The sequence below is a fragment of the Sorghum bicolor genome, chromosome 2 (assembly GCF_000003195.3).
Source record: "Sorghum bicolor cultivar BTx623 chromosome 2, Sorghum_bicolor_NCBIv3, whole genome shotgun sequence".
Lineage (NCBI taxonomy): Eukaryota > Viridiplantae > Streptophyta > Magnoliopsida > Poales > Poaceae > Sorghum > Sorghum bicolor.
The window spans coordinates 4437997-4460426 of record NC_012871.2 but is presented as its reverse complement, the minus strand read 5'-3'; the positions used below and the strand labels follow the sequence as shown (position 1 = coordinate 4460426).

The 22430-nt window shown below is 44.1% G+C and overlaps 1 long non-coding RNA gene across 2 annotated transcripts; it reads right to left on the bottom strand.

Moving 5' to 3' along the window:
* Positions 19248-21520, bottom strand: LOC8060708. 2 transcript variants are annotated; one of them, XR_002449665.1, is made up of 3 exons: positions 21158-21520; positions 20949-21049; positions 19248-19513 (listed from the first exon to the last, which is right to left on the bottom strand). It is a non-coding gene; the product is annotated as an uncharacterized LOC8060708 (long non-coding RNA). The 2 variants fall into 2 exon arrangements; XR_002449666.1 differs by having other exon boundaries at positions 20949-21052; positions 21158-21519.

Sequence of the window (22430 nt, the reverse complement as noted above, 5' to 3'; positions counted from 1 at the left end):
TTTCTTGCTGTTGTATACCCAGCACCTAGCTGCGAGTTGGGCGTCTTATATTTGAACCACTGATCAAAGTAGCAAGGGCGATCATATCTTTTGAGTGCTGAACATGAGTTGATAAGGATTGTTATTATAACGTACTATACAGGACACCTAACATGCATGTGGTGTTCATGGTTTCTGTAAACTAGTTACACGACATGGCACTCTACTTAACATGTGGTGTGCCCTGTCCTGCTTGTTTGTCAAGGAGGACGATCACATACGATGCTGCAGCACACAATGCATGCCTTCTTTGCTCGATGGTGATGAGCTCGTGCCTCTGCCTCATGACTCCTCTTGATCAACCGATACCAACTGGGCGGCGACCATGCACGGCGCGGTCAGTCGTCGATTGCCTTGTCATTCCATGACCATGTTAATTCGCTGTCAACTATATCCACACATTGAGTTGCTACTAGATGAAGAAGCTGAGCCGCCTGTGCAAAATGAAGAGAAATGAAATGAAACAGACATATATGTTTTATTTATTGGCCATGGCCGACAACTATCCAGTGATGCGTTTTGTTTGCCCGCGCCACTAAACTGATATTAGTGACGTGTTTTAGTTCTGTGTCGCTGATTAAGGTGTCTCCTTGTTGTATATAGAGAGCTGCATATGGAGAGCTGCGGGAAGCAACTGTACTATAGGCATGGGCTGGTCAAGTAGTGCATGTGAATTGGTCAAGCCAGTACATAGTGTATGTTATGTAGGTGTGTTAATTGCATAAGACAAGGACCAGCTTAAGGCCAGTCTCAATAAAGTTTCATGGGGAGTTTCATACACATTAAATAGGATGTTATGTCAGCTTTTCACATGAAACTGAGAGTAGAGAGAAGGCAAATGTTTCATCCTAGTGAAACGTTTTAGCGCGGTTTGCAAAAGGTTGGAAACAGGGACGAATTGCACTGAGAGCGTTGTTAGCATTTCATTCAGCGCCACAGGCATGGGTGAGGCCGGAGCAGAGCCTCCGATGCGGGCTGCAGCTTCTTCCTTCGGCGTGGACGAGGCGGGAGGGGATGGAATGCGGGAGGGGAAGGCGGTGCAGGAGGTCTCTGCTGGAGGGATGGCAACCACGAGATTGAGGGGGGGAGGTGGGGAGGACGCGGCCGCCGTACTCCTTGCCGCCACGGGCGCTTCCCTCGTGTCATCCTCCATCCTTGAGCGCGAGGAAGAGGCGACACGAGCGCACAGCTCCGCCGGTCCGCCACCGCGGGCGCCTGCTCGTCCGCGTCCTTGTCTGCGAGGAAGCTGCGCTGCTCGTCCGCGTCCGCGAGTAAGCTGCTCCGCTCGTGTCCGCGTCTGCAAGCCAGATGTAGCATGCTGTTTCGGCCTGATTTTTCGGGCTGTCAATTTCAGGCTTTCGTTCCTCTTCGGCGTTACAATTGCAATTTTAGGCTTTTGTTCCTCTTCAGCGTTATAATTTCGGTAGAATTTGCCAGGGGACACTAAAAAAAGCTGGCTTTTGCCGGTAGACACTAAAAAAGAATGGCTTTGCCACAACACATTATAAAATCATGGTCATTGGCTGCTGGACATTATAGCTCATATAAATATTATTTCTCAATCAAACAGGTAAGTAAACATAATATATGGACAGAAATACCCTTGCCCTCCAATTCGAGGTTGAAGCAACATAACAATATGTCATCACCATAACATGCATATTTCAGCAACATTATAGCAGATCCAAGAACATCTTCAGTCAATTTAACAAAGGCACCTACACGTGCAGCAAACCTGTAGAACGAATTGGGATCCATCCTACAGAAAGTATGGACAGAAACACATGATTTACTTCAAGAACTTAGAGCTACAGTACCAACTAACCAAACCCTAGACAATGACAGAAATATTTTACCATCAGGAAGCCATGAAAGATTAGCGTGCTCTTCAGGAAAAATCTCGCTCAAGAACGGTGGAGGCTCCATCCCCACCGCACCTGCAGGATCCGGAGCTGCCGCTCCTCGGCTTGCTGCAGGTCGCGGCTGCCACCGAAGGCATGCCGTCGCCGTCCACGCGCGCTGCCGCCTGGAGTCGAGGATGCGCATGCGGAGTCGAGGAGGACCGCTGCCTGGAGTCGAGCCGAGGACCGCCGCTGGAGGACGCGCACGCAGAGCCGAGGAGCACCGCCGCCGGAGGACGCGCACGCGGAGTCGAACGCACGTACGGGAGTGCCTGGAGTCGAGTCTTGGCTTCGTGATAGAGGGATGAAAGGGTAAGGGTATTTCTGACATTTTGCGTGGCTGTTCAATAAACTTCAATATAATATTAAGTTATGTGTCTTATAGCAAAGCGTATGCGTTTTTTGGTGTCTTACAGCAAAGACTTGTTTTTTTTAATGTGTTTTGGTAAAAGGCAAGCTTTAACGGTGTCTCGTGGCAAATTTTGCCCTATAATTTCAAAGATTCTTCCAAATCCTGTAATACCAGCATCGTACGCATCTAAATTTGGTATAGATTAAATGGTGAATGTTGTCCATATAGAATTCATAAAAGAAAAATGCCACAATCACAGTTCAGGGGTGGAGAAGCAACGTGCAGTACAGCTTGAGACCAAATTGCAAAAAATACTGATGATTTTCATACATAAAGGCAAAGACAAATCAATACTTGATTAATTGTGCCATACATACAAAGGCGGCATGCCTTTCGTTATCCTGCATTTGTATTGTCAAAAAAAAAGGATGATTTGGCTTGTGACTGATCTGAAGGTTGAAGGAGCTCAGTTTCTGCCTGATTTATTGGAGTCTGTCAGTTAAGGCTTTCGTTCCTTTTGAGCGTTACTGTTTCAGATGACAACTCTATCAAATCTTATAATGCTAGGATGATAGGCATACAGTTCAGTAAATAGAACAATCAAAATTCAGAGGTGGAGAAGCAATGTGCAAGAGAACAATGTCGGATCAAATTTACAACAAAAACTATTGATATTTTCATACAGAATATCCCCTAGCTATTACAAACATTTGACTGATGATTTTCATTCTGAATAACTCCTATGACAAGCATTCTACTGATTTTGAACAAAACATTCGCCAAAGGCAAAATACTCGATTAGTTATGCATACATAGAATTCAGGCACGATCTGCCTCAACCAAGATTGTCCTCTGTTACAAACTACTGAATGTGTTTAGTATCCATGCTGGGAGGATGAAGGCTCCTCTGGTATGGGTGGTAGCGGCGGTGGCTCAGTGGAGACGTGCGTGAAACGGCTTCTCACACCGAAAGGGAGCTTGGGGTGTAGTCTGGTGAAGAAGCACGCTGGAGAGGGATGAGGGGAGCCAAGGGCGTGTACTCCAGCGACGAGGCAAGCAACGAGTACGCAAGACGACAGCGGCGAAGAAGTCCTTGATGTCGCCAAAGAGCATGGAGCAGTCCTTGATGCCACCTGCCGTGGCTGGCGCTGCTTGCATCCGTGTCATCGTCTTCCGTGGAGCCCGCTGCTGCAGTGTGGTAGCATGGGGAAGAAAGAGAGAGACCGGTGGAAAAATGCCAAAATAACATGTGACACTGTGCAATGAAACTATACACTGAGAGAAAGACCTGTTTTATATTTTGTTTCATAGCCTTGGAAATTGACTGATGAAATCTTGCGTTGAGACTGATCTAATTGTTGGTTTTGGAGTTGTAGTGATTGTTTAAGATCATGTAATCAGCTTATTTTAATTAGAGAAATAGAGAAGGGGTTCGATATATGAAACGTGAGTTGTGTGCTTCACCCAAGTGAGCATCAAGGTGAATGACTCATATCCGACAACAGAGTTGGCACAGCAGCTCGCCTACTCTTGAAATCCTAAACAGTACTTTCGATGATGTCTCTCTGTCCCAAACGGATATTCGATCATCAGATATCTCATTCTGTTACACAGGATAAACTTATTACCAAATGGCTTATTAGTGGCAATAACCTCACTCGATTGCTCCTGCTACAACCATCCGCTTTCTTTCTTGGCAACTGTATCCGAAGAAATGTGAGGTTATACATAGGTATTTGTATGCCGGCATCTCTCTCGCAGCTGGCCTCTCATGAATGTATACTGAGGAGGGTGGTAAAAAAAGTTAAGAAGGGATGCCAACAATGACAAAAGGACACTCTTCTTTGGTTGATGACTAAAGACGAATAAAATACAACAGTGAGAATGCGCTAATTATATTTGTGATATGTCTAATAAGTACAATTACTCACCTGATAATTACGTAAACACATATAGAACGGTGAGGGACAATATATACCATCATAGTGAATCACTATTGCATTAACAACTTAAGTAGCTCCAGAAACACACATTTTTAGTCCATTATAAACTACTGCACCAATCTGAATATCACTGTTTTTGGTTTGATCTAAGTCAAACTATTTTAACTTTGAGCAATTTTTATAGAAAAATAATTACATCTATAACTACAAATAACTTTGTTGTGAAAATACATTTTATAATATCTAATTTACTAATTTGATATTGTAGATGTTTTCTCTATAAAATTTGGTTAAGCGTGATATAGTTAGACTTAGAACAAACCTAGAAAAAACTATATTATGAGATGATGTAATACCTGATTTTAAGGACAAAATCAGACATGCACCATATGTGAGTTTTAGAGGTCAAATCTCACATATAGCTACAAATAAGGGGTAATATCAAAATACAATGCATAAATTATATAGCGTACATAATAAATCAGAGATAACCTTAGGCAGCACACAACGGAAGATAACTCCAACTTCGGGTATTAACTCCACTCTACAGGATCCAACTGACTGGTTGATCACAAGCCTAACACTCCTCCTAAAGTGTGGGGGAAATAGCAAGAGTGAGTCCATGTCGAACTCCACAAGTATATCAACTAGATTGTATAGATCCTACAATCTCATGATCAATGTTACATAAATAATGTAAAAGCATTAAACAATAAATAACGACTATGATAACATGACAAGAATCATCATCTTTAATGCAAGAATCCCCAAGGCCACTCTTGACCGTGAGCACGACTAGTATACCAGTTTTTAACACTCTGCAGAGGTTGTACATCTTTACCAATGAGTCATAATTTACCCTTTTGCCCGAGGCCCGTCGACCTCTTAACTGAAAGGTCCTAATATGGCTAGAGGAGAGGTGAATAGCCTATTTAAAAATTCTACAAATTCACTAGAGCAAGAGGTTAGTAAATAACAAAGCGAAGCTTTTTGCTCTAGCTCTAAAGGGGTGTTTGCAAGCCACCTATCCAACAAATCTAGTTGATATGATCACTAGGCACACAAGAGCTAAGTCTCTACTTACACTAGAGAGCTACCTAAAGTTTCTATACAAGTATGTAAGCTACTCTAGTTTGTAAGAAAATAAGAGAGATGGTTTGATCTTTATACCGACGTGTAGAGGGGATGAACCAATCAATAAAATGAAGTCCAATCATCGGGAGAAATCCAATCAACAAACACAATGAAGACACACGATTTTCTCCCGAGGTTCATGTGCTTGCCGGCACGCTACGTCCCCGTTGTGTCGACCAACACTTGGTGGTTCGGTGGCTAAGAGGTGTAGCACGAACCTCGTCCTCACTAGAACACCACAAGAACCTACCCACAAGTGAGGTAGCTCAATGACACGAGCACTTTACTAGAGTTACCTTTCGGCTCTCCGACGGGGAAGGTACAAGACCCCTCACAATCACCGAGAGATGGCCACAAACAATCACCAACTCGTGCCAAAGCTCCTCCGCTGCTCCAAGCCGTCTAGATGGCGGCAACCACCAAGAGTAACAAGAAAACCGCAGCTAGAACGATCCTCAAGTGCCACTAGATGCAATCACTCAAGCAAATGCACTTAGAATCACTCCCAATCTCACAAAGATGTATAATCTATGAAGGAGATGAGTGGGAGGTGTTTGCTTAGGCTCACAAATATGTCAAGTATGCTAGAATACCAAGAGAGTGAGCCCTAAGCCGACCAACAAATATTTATAGACCCCTCAAACAAATAGAGCCGTTGGCTCTCTCACTGGGCAACACTCGGGGTCACCGGACGCTCTTAAAGGGGCACCGGACGCTCAACACCAGCGTCCGGTGCTCCAACGTCAGCCACGTGTCGCCTTTTGAAATTCTCGTGTCAGAGTCTAACGGTCACCTGCAGTGCACCGGACGCTGAGCAAGTTGGCACCGGACGCGTCCGGTGCACACCGGACTCATGCGTAGAGAGTTCCGCAAACCTGCGGGTCACCGGACGCTAAGCACCGGTAGCGTCTGGTGCTCACCGGACCCATGTGCAGAGAGGGTCACAAAACGCCCGCACACCGGACGCTAACCACCGGACGCTCCCTGAGCGTTCGGTGCTTCCAGTCAAACACTCCGACCGAAGTCAGATAGCACCGGACGCATGAACAGGAGCTCCCCAGCGTCCAGTGTTCACCGTCCGGTGCTTAACCCTAGCACCACAGCACACCGGACGCACAACCTCTGCGTCCGGTGCCTCAACAGCTAGCGTCCGGTGAGTGTTTCTCTGCGAGGAACACTCCCGCGACTTCTCCAAATCTCCCACCGGCGCAATAGAAAAAATGCACTTCATTTTCTCGAAAAGCGCTGAATCTCAAACTCCACCTCCTTCTCAAAGTGTGCCAACACCACAACGTGTAAACCAACATGTGCACGTGTGTTAGCATTTTCACAAACATTTTCTTCGAAGGAGTTAAGTTAGCTCACTAGGTTCTAAATGCATGCACATGAACAATGACACCTAGTGGCACTTGATAACCGCTTAGCCAAAGAATTCCCCTCTTTATAGTACGGCTATCTATCCTAAATGTGATCACACCCTCTATGGTGTCTTGATCACCAAAACCAAAACCCTAAGCAATACCTTTGCCTTGATCTCCATAGGGTTTTGTTTTTCTCTTTCTTCTTTTCCATGTTGAGCACTTGATCATCTTGTGGTCATCACCATCATCACCATGATCATCACTTGCTCCATCACTTGGCATGTACCAACCTCATTAAGTCTACACACACTTAGTATAGAGGTTAGTACTAGGGTTTCATCAATTATCCAAAACCAAACTAGGGCTTTCATTAACCCACTACCAACGAAGGTCGGCAGGGATCACTATGAAGCCTTTCAAAAGTTCGTCTAACATGTTAGGGCCGCAAGGTTTTCCGGGCGCGCAGATATAGAGCCCCTTCCAATGTCACAATGACGCGCAGCCTATACACATAAAGACAGAGGCCACGCTATACCCAAAACGGCAAGCCCCTCTAGCACCCTTTCGGGTAACCTCTAATAAGCTAGAAAAGGTCTTCATACTGAGCTAAAACTAGAGCCATTATAGCCCTCATGGTTGCACTGCTGTCCCAGTTATCACTTACAGATAAATCATCAATTTGCTAAAAAGTCATTTTTATCATTTGTTGCTTTAACATTAATCACATCACAAGATCATGGTCACAGAAAGAAAACCCAAATGTTATACTTGCCTTGATCCAGTTGCTCTTGCTGATCTTTCTGGTCCTACTGGTCTTACTTGTTACCAAGGCTCTGATCTTGATTACTGAAGTATTGCTCTCCGTCTAAACTCGATCATCGATCATCAACACACAAACAATCGAGGCCAAACATACACGAAGCAAACAAAGCTATAATTAGAACAGTACACCAACCATATAAAAGTAGTATGAAAAGTTTATAAAATAATTCCACGCATCGCTACGATCACACAGACGTAAAGATCACAAAAATCGGAGCTAAAACGGAGAAGTTGTGAATTTTCTAAGATTTCCTATAGAAGAATAATTAATTAAATATGGTCACGAAATTAAAAAGATAGAAACTGGTAATACATGATACTAACACGTAGATCTCGAGAAGACGAATCTAACACATTTGAATGGGTCAAATCGGAGTTAAAATGAGCATTTTATAAGCAATTTAAACCCAGTGGCAAACTTGTAAATTCTGGAAACCGTACTTTGAACTAAACCGATCAGAGAATAGTTTTTGGAATTGAAAAGCGAAGTTTCCCAGGGCGCCACGGACTCTAGGTTAGTTCTCAAATTCTACAGGGTTTCTTTAGCAATTTTTCACCCCGAAGGGGTATCTTTCTTTCCTGGCCCTTAGATCTAAAACCAACGGCCAGGATCTCATCAGGGGTGAACGCCGGCTGGCCGGCCATCCTCCATAGGTCCGGCGCGGCGGCGCCATGGGAGGACCCTGCCGGAAACGTTGAACTCGCGAAACGGGGCGCTAGGGAGCGAAAGAAGTACACCAGCCGGAGGAGGAGCTTACCCCGAGCTCACCTATGCGCTTGGTTCGGCCTGAGAGAGAGAGCAGGGAGGGTTCGCCACCGCGGCTTGAATTCAAGCTCGGCGAGATCCGGATCGAGTCGAAACAGCGGCCAGGGCTCGAGTTCAGCGACTTAGAAGCGAAAAGGGGTCCGCTGGGCGGCTCAGGGGCTTTATAGGTGCGGTTTTAGCAGGAAATCCCGATGTTTTCGGGATTGGGTGGTTCGGTTGGCGAGTTCTACTCGTTCACGGCGTGAGGAGGAAGAGGGCGCTGTCGGGTGGGGCCAGTGCGTCAGCGAGAAGGAAGAGAGAGGGACCCGGCTGCCAGAGAGAGGAGAGGGGAGGTGATGGCGCCCACGCGGTGGCGTGCTCAATAGGCTGGGCCGAGAGGGGAGAAATGGGCCGCTCGCGCGGTCCTGGGCCGAGGAGCTGGGCTGGGGCGGCACAGAGAAGCTGGCCGAGGCCTGTGCTGCGGGGAGGGGATAGGAAACAGGCCTTCGGGCCAGTCCAGGGAAGAATTTCTTTTTTTCTTTAATTTCTTTTCTTTCAAGCCATTTTCAAATCCATTTAAAATCTGTTTGAAATATTTTTGAACTTTGGTCAAATCACTCAGCACAATAAAATAAATTCTCCAGCATGAATGCACAAACAAGTTGCTAAGTTCTATGATAAGTTTTATTTTAATGAAAAATATTATTTTCCTATGTTTCATAAGCACAAAAATTCATAAAATAAATCATTTTAGCTCTATTTCCAAAGAAACAATTTTTAGGATGTTATAGATGGAGGGAGTAGTTATTAGTTAGATTAAGGGCACTCACAATGCAAGACTCTATCACAAAGTCCAAGACAATTAATTACATATTATTTATAGTATTTTGCTGATGTGGCACTATATTTATTGAAGAAAAAGGTAGAAAAAATAAGACTCCAAGTCTTATTTAGACTCTAAGTCCACATTGTTCGAGGTAATAAATAACTTTAGACTCTATGATAGATCTGCATTGTGAGTGCCCTAAGAGGTTGCCCTAAGGCCAGTCTCAATGGGGTTTCATTAGAGTTTCATGCACATTAAATATGCTGATGTGGCACTATATTAATGAAGAGAGAGATGATAAGAGTTTCATGTGAGTAGAGAGAGTTTCATCCCCATGAAACTCCTATGCACTGTTTTCAAAATATCGATGTGTTGGAAACTGTGTCATGAAACTCCTATTGAGGATGGTCTAATAAGCTTGAATTTGATGCACTTTGGCACACTCAAAATCTGTGCTAACGAATAATGATATATCCATCAGTTAGTTGGCTTGAGTTTAGCAATCAAATAGTTATTTACGAAATAAAGAAGTGGATGGGAATTTTAAAATAAAAGGAAATAGGGACAGCTCTTTGCGGCTTGTTTGATAGCTTGGGGGCCTTGTTTAGCTCCCAAAAAATTTTAAGATTCCATATCGCATCGATTCTTTGGACGCATACACGAAGCATTAAAGATAGTTAAAAAAATAACTAATTGCACAATTTATTCGTAATTTGCGAGACAATTTTTTTAAACTTAGTTAGTCTATGATTGAATAATAATTACTAAATACAAACGAAGTAGCCGAATCCAAATTTTCTTGCGAACTAAACAAGGCTAGAGAGAAGTGCTGTTACTACTCGCGGTGTTTTCCAAACGGAGGGAATCCCTCCCTTCTCCTATTTCGGATAGCATTAAATAAACAACTGCCTTGCTAGTATCTACCCCTTACCCTTATAATTGTATACCACTGCCTCTTACTCGCGGTGTTTTCCAAACGGAGAGAATCCCTCCCTTCTCCTATTCCGGATAGCATTAAATAAACAACTGCCTTGCTAGTATCTACCCCTTACCCTGTATACCACTGCCTCTCTCACAATTTACTGTACATTAACAGTAACGGATCCTATGAACAGTACACCCATTAAGTATAACACTAACGGATTGGATCCAGTGAACAGTGCAACCGTTATCCTCCAGTGAACAGTACACCCGTTATGCTAAATAGTAACGGGCGTACCCGTTATGTTTAACAGTAATGTTTAACAGTAATGGATCCAATGAACAGTACACACCCGTTAGTATTTTGTAATGGATCCTAACCTGTGCAACTGCACAGGGATGCCGGCTAGTTTTTTTGTTATCAAACTTGCTAGCTACTGTTGCCCCGCGCTCTGCATGGTGCGGCTGCCATTCAGGCTTCCACAAGACTCAGGTGCTCATAGAAGCCTGAATAATACTTTTCCTGGTGCCTCCCAATCTCAAACACGTGGTGGATTCCATCTTCAGGCATCCTATTCTTCATTGTGAAAACTCATCAAAGTCTAATATAAGAGATCCAATTAATCTGGACTGGACACAATTCACATCCTTTAGTCTATATTGATGTGGCAACCATACCAAAGGAAATACGTCATTTTGCCTCTATATATGTCGATATCTTTTTGCCTCCCAAGGCTGGCATTGTGAAATCTTTATAATGTATTGTAAAGAATGGTGTACACACAGTTAAGAAGTGATGATCATCTTCATCTATAATTGATTCACAAAAAAAATCGATGCTAGCTTGTGCAAAAGCAGGACACTTATTTGGTTGATGATGAATGAATATTTTGGCGAGGTGGCACAAATTACTGATGTATACGCACAACAATGCCATATATGTATCTTGTCCCTTTTTAGTTGTCAAATCCAACAATATAAGTAATGAATTTACTGAATAATTGGCTCAACCACAACATTAACATTGCTAAACTGTGCAATGGCCTTCCTTGCTTGTGCAGACTCATGGTAGCGCACAAAGTAGTAGTAACCTATGTATTCTTCTCCCTCATTGCATCCATTATTAATACACATGCCAGTTATTTCCCGAACCACCAAAAGCACTGCTGTCACGTCCTCCTCTCCCCCAACCCCCCGCGGGCGCGCGTCTCCACCTTTCTTGAAGGAGCTGATGGTTCAACGAGTCTGGATTGCCTACCTGGGGCAATGGGGTATATGGGCTGCAATCTCTAGGCCATTGGTTGCTGCGTGAATGGGTGGGGAGGAGGGACGAGGTTGCATTGGTGGCCTTGGACGGAGTTTGCAAGACTCCGCTTCTTTTACAAGCCTCGGGTGCTCTTGGAAACCCAAATATATAATACTTCCCTTGGTGCCTCCCGATCCCAAATACTTGATGATTCTATGATTAGACATCTCATTTTTCTGCATTGGATAAACTTATCAAATAATGGCAAAAATATCGATCAATCCGGACATAAGTGTCCACATTCTGTAGTCTAGACTGATATGGCAACTGTTCTAGACGAAATGTGACATTTTACCTTTGTATATAAACTGACATTCATATGTCTCATGTGTTTGGCATATATCCCTCAGAATATGTACATTATATTGGGGAGGAAGCAGGTAGAGCACACAGTTGAGATTCAGTGCCAGTTTTGTGCAAAAGGACACTTGTTTGGTTGATGATTGATGACGGATGCATGAAATACTAATGTGAGGTTGGACAACATACTACTGCATCAAGAATTTTGGAGCTAAGATTTATATAATTTCTGGCACCTCATGGTATTTCCCAGGAACCGTACTACTGCATCAAGTTTTTTCCTAGGTAGCATGCTGTCACAAGTATACGTGATGTGGCCACTAGTAGGCCAATCAAGCCTTACATGTGGTGCAACCATGCATGTGTAGAACTTCCCCTTATGCGGCCTCCCATTGCCACAACACAACACTTCTCCATACACTCTGATGCTCTCAAGCTAGGAAGTTAAGAAGCATGTGGTGCAACTCTGAACTAAACTTTCTCTAGTGCCTCCCATTCCTAAACATTTGTAGACTAGTCACGCATCTCATTCCGCTGCATTGGATGGGTGAAATTGAAACATCAAGAACCTAAATACATCTGCTCGTAACCATCTGAATTTTTATATTGGTGTCGCAACTGTACATACAAGAAGAAATGTGCTGAGGCCTTGTGGCTATATATATGGAAGTCACCCCTTCCTAATTGGGGCGAGGTGTTCTCTCCCTTCCTTTTTCACATGGTATCAACCACCTAGGTTTTCTTCCTGCCTCTACCCTCACCCACGTCTGCGCGTCCACCTCCCCTCGCTCCTCTGTGCTGCTGGCCTAGTTCTTCTCCGTGCCATCGGCCTTTAGGCTGTTGTGCCTCCCCTCCCTCTCATCTCTCCTTTCCATGGAGTAGCTTCGTTGCCTCACATCCTTTCGTCTCTCATTCCTTTGCTTTGCATGTGCGCTCTGCTCGTGCATCCCCTCCTGCATGCTTTCATCCATGCGTATCTCCTCTGCTCTCTTCGAGCACTCTGCCTGCTGTGCAGAAGTCTTTGCTCTCCTCATCTGTCCACTGTCTCCCATGCACCTCTATTTCCCCTCCACATCGCACCTGTCTCCCACCATGTCGACCACTCTGTGTACCTCTGGTCCTCTACCTCGCCAGCAGCTGTAGGCCTTGGCCCGGTGCAGCCACAACATTCTTGTGCTAGCTCCACAGACTATTGCCACCTTCACACCTCCATAGTCTCATACCACCTTCATGTCACATGGTGTGCCGCCTCACAATTAGAACGCTTGGATCCTTGACACACGCACGATATCCCATATGTCGACTACAGATGGTATACTTCTCTCTTGTTTTTCTTCATCTCCTCCTCACATCATCGAGGTGAATGGCAACAATCTCCTTGTCTCATTGTGAGGCATTTCTACTCTACCCACACCCGCAGTCGAATTTCATCTTGAATAATGTCCTTGTCGCACCTTCATTAATTCATAACCTTCTTCCGGTTCATCAATTTACCCGTGACAACCATTATTCTGTCAAATTTGACGCTCTAGGATTCTCATTAAAAATCTCCACTCTAAGCAACCGAACCTTCATTGCAACATCAACAGTGACCTATAAGGCATTGTCGACAGCCTTGTGGCATTGTCGCCTCATCCATCCTGCTCCAAATGCTATCCACACACACAAAATATGTCAGTCATCTCCTGCAATAAGCAGGATACCTCTTTGTGTCATGCATGTTGTCGGGGAAATTATCTCCAGCAGACTAGTGGTCTCTGGCATAGGTGAAGGTCGATACAAGCAACATGTTTTGTGGCACAATTATGGTTTGATTGATTCATTGGTCTATCTTTTATATGGGGTTTGCTCTCCCCTTTTATAGGTCACTGTACAGAGTGAAGTTCTTTTACATTTATATCCTACGAACGGTCACGCATATTTTTGAGATTTACCCATACACACAAGCCTCTAGGGGCATCTTAGGCGTTTTCCCTGCTAAATGTCTTGCTTCATGGGCCTTATTTTGAGCCCGTTGAAGGCCCATTGGAGATCTAAAGCGTGCGCCCTCTTGAGGCCCCTCAATGGACGACGAAGGCTTGCCTCCACCAGCTCTTGTTTGCTCCCGAGTGTGCTTGTCTTCCTTCCCCAGTGATCTTCATTGCGTCTACCTAGGTGTTACCCTATTGCAAGCTCCGAGCCCTCGTTGGTGATGTCTTTTCAAGTTCTGTGCCTCGCACAGCCTGACACAAGCAAAGGTACCTGCAAGATTCCTGCCAAAAGAACACAACAATACATGTCCTAGATTAGCTGTTAGTTGTTTTGGCAAAGAGGGATAAATGGGGGGCCTGCCTTCATGACCTGGATATCTGTGTCCCAACAGATGTCAGCTAGGCTAACACACATGTCTCCCTTTTGCTCGTTCTCCTCCGATCCACCACTTCGGCATCTTTCAAAATTATTTATTGTGATGGGACTTCTAGCTATAAATATTACCTAGTCATGCTAGATGATTTCACTCACTTTATCTAGACCTTTTCAGTACCTAAAAAATCCAAAGTCTATGGTCATCACACCCGCTGCTAGTGACGCATCTCTCTTTATTTATAAAGATCGAGACAGTGTCACCTACTTGCTGCTCTACATTGATGACATCATCCTAACAGCCTCCTATTCGGACATCCTATGTCACATCATTGTGCGCCTTAGCTTGGAGTTCATGATGACTGATCTCAGGGCACTTCACCACTTCCTCGGCATCTCTGTCACTCACTCCTCTAACTAATTGTTTCTCCCGCAATGCTAGTATGTTTTTGAGCTTCTCCAATATGCTGGCATGTCCTAGTGCCATCCCATCATGACGCCTATGGACTCCAAGTCCAAGCTCTCAGCTACAAATCGTGCCCTAGCCGCTGACCCATCCGAGTACCGTAGCCTCGCTGGGGTGCTACAGTACCTTACTTTCACCTGCCCCGACCTAGCCTATATGGGCCAGCAAGCGTGCCTTTTCATGCACAACCCTTGGGAGCCACACCTTGCCCTCGTCAACCGCATTCTTTGCTACATAAAATCTCTCACAGCATACTCAGACACGGACTAGGCAGGGTGCCCTGACTCCCGCTGCTCCACTTCAGGCTACTGCATCTACCTTGGCGACAACTTGGTGTCTTGGTCATTCAAGCATCAGAACATTGTCTCTCGCTCCTATGCTGAAGCAGAGTACACCACACTACTACAAAATATCTTTTATGAGGTGTTCTGGAATGGGCCTTGGAGGCAGGCAGGAATTTCAACTGCCTTGGTTAATGACTAGGATTAATCGAGGCGGACGCTTTTTATTAACCAATACGGTTAGGGACTGTCTTGCAAAGTCAATTTGCGGAGACAATTTTAAAATAACCGCATCCTATTAACCGAGGCGGGCTTTATAAGTGGCCCGCCTCTAAAAATACCCCAATTTTTAGAGGCGGATCCTTTATAGAGCCCACCTCGGTTATGTAGTTTTATAAAAGCATATATTGACTATATTTTATAAATTTTTTATAGCATAAAATATGGTCAAAGTTGTTTTTAGAGACCGCGTCGATGTCCAAAATGACTTTCTTTAGGGACATGGGTGGACTACACTAGTTAAACCTTTGGTTGGAGTTTAAGCAAACTGTATCCAGCAAATGTGGACTTTGGGATGTTTGTTCTCCTCGGTCGGCATAACGGTAAATGTCGTTGCCGTCGTCATGCACGCAACAGGGGTCAAGGCAGCTGGATGATTTTTGAGCCAGATGCAGGGACACAATCTGCTTCCGATTTCGATACCAGCATGGGCAATTAAGGTAAGGAAAGATGCAACATACAGAACGTTATGAGGCAGCTGCGATATGGGGTTATTGGATTTCTTTTCCTTGATTATGCTTCTGTACTTTCGGTGGCATCCAAAGTTGGGGTGCTCTAGTCAGTCAGTCAATCAGTCACAGTGCCGAATGCCAGCATGCTTTGTACCGCCAAAGCCTTTAATAGACAACGCGTAACCAAAGCAGCGTGTATCCTTTTATTTTGTTATGAAATTGCCTGTATATGTTCTGGAAATAAAGAGAAAAAGCATCATCTACAAACATGCATATATGACAAAAAGGACGGAACCTAGCCTTGGCTGGTTTTGGTTTGAATGTGTTTACAGGTGGGCCACTAAATTTCTTAATGTTTTGGCACGCTCACTCATGGGTTTTGAGTCATATAGGTATATATAATATTGTGTGTAGTAATACTCGGAAATAGTACGTATGTCAATTCACCACACCAACCACCACACATGCCTTGACGTACGAGGCATTCCATAGACACCTATATATTGTGGCGCTCCAATCGTTTAAACGGGCAGCAAGCCCGGCCCTTATTAGACTGGGGAAAGAAGGAAAAAATGTTCCAATATACAATGCACCAGTATATGTACATAGGAATAGGAAACATGAGGAAATCAACCGAAACCTGATTGTTGAAACTATCAGCCAAGCGAACATGAAGTGCACCAAAAGTGGGAATAATAGGCAACTATTCCCTGCGTTGAGGTGCATGTGGTCCTGATAACAGAGTGTAGATGCCTGGGGTCCATCTCTGCCAAGGGGTTGCTGCCCATGGCGTCCATTTGCTGATAGACGCCCCTTCAGATTGCTCAAGGTAGCAGGTCACGCAGCACCAAGCAAAAGGCCGGGCTCGGCGTGTGGCAGACTGCACTGCTGTGGGGATGGTGTGCTCCATCAAGCTGCATGCAGCTCATGGATCTCCTCGCACGCGTGGATCCATTCTGTGACGGTGGAATAGCCGGCCGGTGGCTCCTTTGGGTTCGCTCTTCCACTTCCAATCTCGAAGGTGTAGGAGAACGTACAGCTCCGTAACCAAGGTCAGCAAGGAGCTCGCGTTTGTGTAGCCAACCGTAGTTGTCTTGTCTCATCGACATCCAACACAGATTACCTCAGTGTGCATACATGCTCAGGTCAGCGACAGTGAGGACCTCCTTCGACAGTCTCCTGTGTTATTGTGAATCAATAATTAACATAAGCACAGCATGATGCTAGCTTGGGGCAAATGTAATCTTAATTTAGTACCACGTCTGATGGGTGAAGATGAATATAAATACACAATTGGGTACCTAAAAGGCAGTTTTAGGTCACTTTGCATTTCACCTTCCCTTCTTTGAATTCTGAATTAGCTTAGTTGAATGGGTTTTCCTAGCTTTTTATTGTTTCTCCAAGAGTTGAAGTTCTTGAAAAACACTCCCAGCCATATTGCCTATCGTGAAGCACATGGCCCTTGCCTACCATTATTTCCAAACACTATAAAATATCTTTAAAAAACAAAGCAAAAATACACACACTCTACACTGTCAATCTACACTGTAGAAAGGGAATTAGTTTAGTTGACAAAGTCTTGAGGTCAACTCAATATAACCCAGAAAAATAAAACTTGCTTCCCTAGAGGCAACGCTTATTATTAAGTGTGTATGGAATGGACTTGTCACCCTGTTTTTTTGATGGGAGCAATGACTACATTATCAGACAAATCTGTGGACAGAAGATGATAAATTTGACAGCATCAATCAATCACATGCAACCCGGTCATTCAGCAAGTACATTTAATTCACAGCTAGTCTGCTTTGAAGTGCATCACAGCTACTAGTCACCAACACTACCCGTTCTCTCCATGTTTCAATCTTTAATGATCTCCCGGCCATGTGCAGTGTAGGCCATTCGGGGCGAGACTGGCTGTGGAAGCGATCGAGACTGATCATGTTGGCCCGGCTATCCAGGTCTACAGGAATACTAACTAGAATCAATTTTGACCATTTTAGTGAAAATCCTTTATGATATGTAGTGCACATCCATCTCTGAATGACATTGTTAGCATTTAGCAAGTCATTAGGGCTTATAACTGTACACTAGTTACACCAACGGTGTTGGAGTTTGAGCAAACTGTATCCGGCAAAGTGGACTTTAGGATGTTGGTTCTCCTGTGGTCTGGACTAATGGTAAAAACCAGTTCTGTCGTCATGCAACAGGGGTCTGAATGATTTTTGAACTAGATGCAGAGATGCAATCCGCTTCCAGTCTCCATACACGAGGCAATCAAGTTTAGGAAATTAAAGGTGCATTATTTGCCTCTTTCCTCTTATAAGATATGAAATGTAACATACAGAATGTTATGAGGCAGCTGTGATATAGGGTTATTGGATCCCTTTTCCTTGACTACGTTTCTGTACTTTCGGTGACATCCAATGTTTGGGTGCTCTAGTCATCAGTCAATCAACCACCAGTCACACTGTCGAATGCCATGTTTTGTATCACCAAAACCTTTAGTATAGACAACATACTAAAGCAGAGTGTATCATTTTCTTTCGTTTCGAAATTGCATGCATATGTCCTGGAAATAAAGAAAAAAAGCATCATCGACAAACATTTGACAAAAAGGATGGAACGTAACCTAGCTTGGCTGGTTTGGCTGAAATTGTTTGCGGGTGCCCGGCCTGGACCTCATTTTCTTAATGTTTAGGCACTACTTACTCTCATGGGTTTTGAGTCATATTTATATAATAATATTGTGTGTAGTAATATTCGGAAATAGTACACATGTCATTACACAACCAACCACCACATGCCTCAACGAGCCATTCCACAGACATATATAGTTTGGCACTCCAATTCGTTTAACAGGCAGCAAGCCCCTTATTAGATTGTGGAAAGAAGGAAAAGTGATTAAAAGACCAATATACAATGCACTAGTACATGTATCTAGGAATAGGAATGGGAAACATGAGGAAACCAACCGAAAACTGGTTGTTGAAACAATTAAGGGCTCCTTCGGTTGGGTGAAATCCAACCGGTCCTTCCAGCTGATCAAAACTTGTATAAATTAGTGAAGTAGCACTACTGGATTCGGCTTCTTTGCCGAGAGCCAGGAGCCCTCGGCAAAGGCCTAAAAGCCCTCGGTAAAGTCTTTGCCGAGAGCCTGCCACGTGGCTCTCGGCAAAGAAGCTCTCGGCAAAGAATTCTTTACCGAGAGCCACGTGGCAGGCTCTCGGCAAAGACTTTGCCGAGGGCCAGAAACGACCTCGGCAAAGCCCACGGCGCCATCGAGGAACGTCAATGTTGACGTCGTCTTTGCCGAGAGCCGTGCTTGCAGGCTATCGGCAAAGACTTTTTATTTTTTTAAAAAAAATGTCTTTGCCGAGAGCCTGCCAGGCTGGCTCTCGGCAAAGAAGAACTTTGCCGAGAGTCATCCAGACAGGCTCTCGGCAAAGACTTTTTATTTTTTTAAAAAAAATGTCTTTGCCGAGAGCCTGCCAGGCTGGCTCTCGGCAAAGGAGAACTTTGCCGAGAGCCATCCAGACAGGCTCTCGGCAAAGACTTTTTTGTTTTTTTAAAAAAAGTCTTTGCCGAGAGCCTGCCAGACTGGCTCTCGGCAAAGAGGGCTTTGCCGAGAGCCGTCTAGGCAGGCTCTCGGCAAAGACTTTTTATTTTTTTAAAAAAAAAATCTTTACCGAGAGCACATATATGACACGAAGGCCACACATCCACATTTCACATATATGGCACGAAGGCCACACATCCACAATTCGGGCAAGAAGATCGTCAATGACAAATATCCAGGTGTTCTGATCTTGAATTCTCTGATTTAGGTGTACAAAGCAACAGCAACAGAAAAGGAAGGGGAGAGAGAATATAGTGCCAAGTCAAAATGACATGCATATGTTAACATACTCTTTCTAAGCTTCACTTCTGTTCCACCATACTCCGGAAGCAGAACAGTGTCGCCTTCACTTAGAGATACACGGATCAGCTTACCATCCCTGTCACGATCACCAAGGCCAACAGCAATGACTTTAGCAGCGTTCAGCTGTATTAAAAAATAAAGTGATATGTTAGCCTAAAAGAGACATGAAAACTAAAAATCAATGATAAAAAAACACACACTCCTCTCCGAGAGACATGAAAACTAAAAACCAATGATAAAAAAACACACACTCCTCTCCGATAGGTCCTGCTCTGCAAAACAAGAAAAAACAACACTATAAGTACAAACTTTCGGCAGAACCTCCCCTGCACGGGGAGGTTTCCAAAACCTGTAAAAAAAAGCCGGCTCGATGGCCAACAACACATATATGACACGAAGGCCACACATCCACATTTCACATATATGGCACGAAGGCCACACATCCAAACATAATAAACTACAATTTACATAGTAGTTTTAAATGAACGAATAAACGTGTGTGAAAGCTAAACTATAGAAACAAGGGGCAAATTAGTCCTCTACTAGATACAGGGCAAGCAGAGGAGCGAAGATTCCATTCATAAGCCAAATCGAACGCCCCAAACATGTATAAACAAAATTCGTTCCATCATGTGCCACGAAAGGGATTAGGCCATGATGTCCCTCTCAGTTCATTAGTACTCCAGCATTTCTACATACATGTTTATATTTATTTATGCTAGACGCACTTTGGATTTGGATGGATATTTATTTATGTATGCCTCACCATCGATCAGCTGAATGAATTTCAGCTTAATGCAGTCTGAATGAATTTCAACTACCTTCTTATGCCCTTCCTCCTTGCTGTATCTACTGCAATCTATTACCTCACACACCTCTGTATTTCATAAATTTCAGACTCTATTTTCCCGAACACACACAAGCCTATTTTCATATCAAACGACTATTACTCTCTCACTGTTTTGACTATTATGCTATATTCTTCAGGCTTCCTCTTTTGTTAATTTCTCTATCTCTGCTCTTTCTAACTGAAGCCTAACACTTTTTACTTGCATGCCTATAACTAATTACTGCTGCAAGCTACAAGTTCTTTCTCTCTATTTCACACTCACATCTGAACTGTATCATCTTATTCTGTATAGGATAGCATAGTCTCACACCTCACTAAGCTTCCACTGTCAACCATTGTATGTACCCATACTGCACAAAACATTCTGCCACAAATCTAAACTCAGCCACACTTCAACTTAATGCAGTCTGTGTCAAACGAACCAAGTAACTGGGTACAAAAATAATTAGAGTAGTAATGCACACCATCGATCTCTGGTATTATATATATTATTAGCATTATGGCAGCAGGACTGCAGGAGCAGGACTGCCTAACTAAGCTCTTGCCTCCGGAGTTGATTCCACTCCTCTGCTTCTTCTAGCTAAATAAATCGCTAGAAATTCCATCGTGACACCAAAGCAAAAAATAAATAAAAAAATGCTAGGGCTACTATCAGACCAGAGTACCAGACTATAGAAAAATGGAAGAAGCGCGTTCCGTTATCCTCACCCAAGGGAAAAGAGCAGATCAATCCGATGAAGCACTTGTTATGCAGACAAAACTGCTGAAACCTCCGGCAACCTGCTCAAAGGGGGCTCGATCAGGCTCTGCTGCTAGGAGCAGGATGCGAGATGAGAGAGAAGTTCATGAATTAATGGATCAAATGAAAGAGGAAGTACTCTGAAAAAAAATAAACGGACATGAGGAGAAGTACTCACCCAAAACCAACACAAAATCCTTGCCGTCGCCAAGAACCAAGTCCGGGAGCAGGGAGGGCGAAATTTGGTCACCGAAATTGGTGCTGGCGCCTACCCGACGGAATCCATGTCACTGGTGCCAACAGGGGAGCGGAAAGAGCGAGCGCTGGCGCGGTGGTCGCGAACTCAAGATCTGGAGGCGAGGTGAGGTGGTTGGAGGAGCTGAGCGGGATCTTCGGCCAGGGGCGCGCGGGGCAGGGCCAGGGGCAGGGGCCGCCGGCGGCAGATCTGGTCGGCGGCGGCGGCGCAAGGGGTGCAGCGGCGCGGGCGGCGGCGGCGTGCAGGGTGCTGGCGGCGGCGCGTGTGCCCGTGCAGGATGAGGGTGCCCGTGTGTGGCCGGGTGGGGATAAAGGAGGCGTTTTATTTTTTTTTTCGAAAAAATCCTTTGCCGAGGGCCACGCAGGCAGGCTCTCGGCAAAGTATTAGACTCGTTTTTTCTGCCAACAATTCTTTGCCGAGAGCCAGCCAGTCAGGCTCTCAGCAAAGACCCTTTGCCGAGAGCCGGACTGGCTAGCTCTCGACAAAGAATTGTTGACTTTTTTTATTTTTTTGATTTTAGAACTGAGTTTTTTTTGTGTGTCTTTGTGACACAATTTCTAAATACATTTCAAAATTTGGCATCAATTTGACATTTTTGCTATATTTAACTAATTAATCTTGTTTCTTTAAATTTTTTCACGTAATTCAAATTTGAACTGCAGGTATATGGAATATTGGAACTCAGTGATTCAAAAAATAATAGTCAAGATATTTGTTGTATGTTGAGGTTGTACCCACAACCACACATGAAATCTCAACCCTTTCGCTGACATAACATGTCAAGGAATGTGAAGGAAAAGTGTTTTTTAATTATATAAATTCCAAATGAAGTCCAAAAATCACGAAACTTAGCGACGTGTCGTGTTATCGCATGTGGAGGCTGTGGTAAAAAAAATCATAAGATTTCGAGCAAGTTGTAATGCCGAATGTCTAAAACCCAGACATCTCCACATGTGATCAAATATGATCACATGTGGAGATGTTTGGATTTTAGACATTCGGAGTCGCAACTTGCTCGAAACTTTATGAATTTTTTACCACAACATCCACATACGATAACAAGACATGTCCCCAAGTTTTGTGATTTTTGAAGTTCATTTGGAATTTATATAATTAAAAATCACATCAACGACACATGGATGGTTATGTTTCATATAAAAGACATTCAAACTTTTGGGTGAGTTTATGGATATAG